Source organism: Piliocolobus tephrosceles, chromosome Y, assembly GCF_002776525.5.
Source record: "Piliocolobus tephrosceles isolate RC106 chromosome Y, ASM277652v3, whole genome shotgun sequence".
In the NCBI taxonomy this organism is placed as follows: Eukaryota; Metazoa; Chordata; class Mammalia; order Primates; family Cercopithecidae; genus Piliocolobus; species Piliocolobus tephrosceles.
In genome coordinates this window covers 4,557,430-4,560,208 of record NC_045456.1, presented here as the reverse complement: position 1 = coordinate 4,560,208, position 2,779 = coordinate 4,557,430, and the positions used below count along the sequence as shown (strand labels likewise).

At 49.7% G+C, this 2,779-nt stretch overlaps 1 protein-coding gene across 1 annotated transcript in view; it reads right to left on the bottom strand.

Annotated features, from left to right (window-relative positions):
• Positions 1-2,779, bottom strand: part of PHKA2 (phosphorylase kinase regulatory subunit alpha 2) — a 95,542-nt gene that overhangs the window by 54,698 nt on the left and 38,065 nt on the right. The window lies entirely within an intron of this gene.

Below are 2,779 nucleotides of genomic sequence, written 5' to 3'. Positions count from 1 at the left end.
AATTAATTTAGTACCTATTTTTAGCATTACCTCTTGGGGAAAAAATGCTCAGCAAGTAACTGGAGCCAAAGTCACAACTGAGACACAGAACACTGAACCTATGTGGTATTTACAAACCAATTACTAGGGATTGACTCAGAATGCTGGCACCCAGAGGACTTGATACATGTGTACCTAACGTATAATTCATATTTTCATTAAAAAATCCACATATAGGATGCTATTTTATTTTTTTATTTTTATTTTTTGAGACGGAATCTCGCTCTGCCGCCCAGGCTGGAGTGCAGTGGCCGGATCTCAGCTCACTGCAAGCTCCGCCTCCCGGGTTTATGCCATTCTCCTGTCTCAGCCTCCGGAGTAGCTGGGACTACAGGCGCCCGCCACCTCGCCCGGCTAGTTTTTTGTATTTTTTAGTAGAGACGGGGTTTCACAGTGTTAGCCAGGATGGTCTCGATCTCCTGACCTCGTGATCCGCCTATCTCGGCCTCCCAAAGTGCTGGGATTACAGGCTTGAGCTACCACGCCCGGCCATGGGATGCTATTTTAAACAATGCTGTGTGTACTGCTGAAAGCTGACCGCCCAATATACGCAGGACTGATGCCAACATTTCAGTCTTTATTTTTTTATCTCCAAAAAAATTATATTTTCTTTTCTTTTTTTTTTTTTTGAGACAGAGTCTGGTTCTGTTGCTCAGGCTGGAGTACAGTGGCGCGATCTCAGCTCGCTGCAACCTCCACCTCCCAGGTTCAAGCAATTCTCCTGCCTCAGCCTCCCGAGTAGCTGGGATTACAGGCACACACCACCACACCTGGCTACTTTTTGTATTTTTAGTAGAGACGGAGTTTTGCCATACTGGTCAGGCTGGTCTCAAACTCCTGACCTTAGGTGATCCACTTGTCCCGGCCTCCTAAAGTGCTGGGATTACAGGCGTGAGCCACCACGCCTGGCCAGAACATTTTCAAAATGTGGAGATTGAGACTCAGGCATCCTAGAGCAACTTCCCCGCCGAGCGTGCGTGGTGACTGAGCCTGGGCTTCTTTCCTTGAGCACTCCTCTCATCTGCACCTTCCTGTGGCCCAACCCACCTTTCCTCCAACCCTGGCACTGGGTGATTCATCCTCAAAAACTGCTCTGATTGCTGCTTTCCCTTGCTTCAGGGTCTAAAAATGACAAATGGTGTATTTCCTAGTGGATCACATTCACCTCTCTCTCTCTGGATGGCCACATGCCCCACGATCTGGCCTCCTTAGACACACCCACAAGCTGAGAGTGGAACATAAGATCCACTTATGTTCTACTCTTTTCCAGTGTCAGCTTTCCCCCTAAGTCTACTCCTTTACTCTGTACCCTTTTCCTCAAGCACCCCCTAGCCCACCGAGCTGCACTCAGAGCCTGTTCCTGCCTCTGGGACTGCACAAGCTATTCCTGCACCCAAACTCCCTATCTCCTCCCTTCTGCTGATCTAGACTGTGCTCAGCTTCCAAGGTCCAACTCAATGCCCACCCTTTCCACAAAGACTTCTCAAGTTTCTTCAGACTAAGGTTTGTCAACTTCAGCACTACTCCATTTCGAGCCAGGTAATCTGAGCCGTGGGGGGCGGGCCTGTGCATTGTAGGATGTCTAGCAGCAGTCCTAGTCTTGGCTCACTAGATGCCAGGAACACCTACTGACCAGGTGCGACAACCAAAAATGTCTCCAGACGTCGCCAAATGTCTCCTGGGAAGGCAAGATTGCCTCTCGTTGGGAATCACTGCTTTAGACCTGAGGTCAGCGAACTCTATCCAGTCTTTGGACCAAATCGAGTTTCCCGCCTATTTTTGCAAAGTCTATCTGGGACACAGCCATGCTCATTTGTTCACATGTAGTCTATGGCTGCTTTCATGCTACAAAGGCAGAGCCAAGTAGCTGTGACGGAGACCCTAGGGCCTGTAGAGCCAAACATATTTACTCTCTGGCCCTTTACAGAAAACCTTTGCTGACCTACCTTTAGACCATAGTGACTTTCTTAAAGCCAACCTTTACCTTTTCCCTCCTTCCCTGATAGCTTTACACAGTGGGGTTGTTGTGTAAAGGTGCCTCAGGCTTTGCCTTCCAAACCAGACAGAAGCTCGGAGGAAAGAGGGTTTATATACATTTATACTCAGCAAATCTGGCCCAGGTTGGGGCTCTGCCTGGCTTGAGCCCCTCTACCTGTGGCCCGGTTTGGGGTGATGCTCATGGCACCCCAGCTCCCACCAAGGTGCTAATGCTGCTACCTCTTTAGCCCCAACTCAAGCCAGCACATATGCATCCTGCAGGACATTTTATGATCTTATTTCAAACAAGCATAATGGGAACTACCATTTAATCCAGCAATTCCACTCCTGGGTAGCTACCCAGAGGAAAAGAAATCATTATATGAAAAAGACACTTGCACATGCATGTTTATAACAGCAAAAACATGGAACCAACCAAAGGCCCGTCAGTCAACGAGTATTTAAAGAAGCTGTGGGGGCCGGGCGCGGTGGCTCAAGCCTGTAATCCCAGCACTTTGGGAGGCCGAGACGGGCGGATCATGAGGTCAGGAGATCGAGACCATCCTGGCTAACATGGTGAAACCCCCGTCTCTACTAAAAATACAAAAAACTAGCCGGGCGAGGTGGCGGGCGCCTGTAGTCCCAGCTACTCGGGAGGCTGAGGCAGGAGAATGGCGTGAACCCGGGAGGCAGAGCTTGCCGTGAGCTGAGATCCGGCCACTGCACTCCAGCCTGGGCGACAGAGCGAGACTCCGTCTCAAAA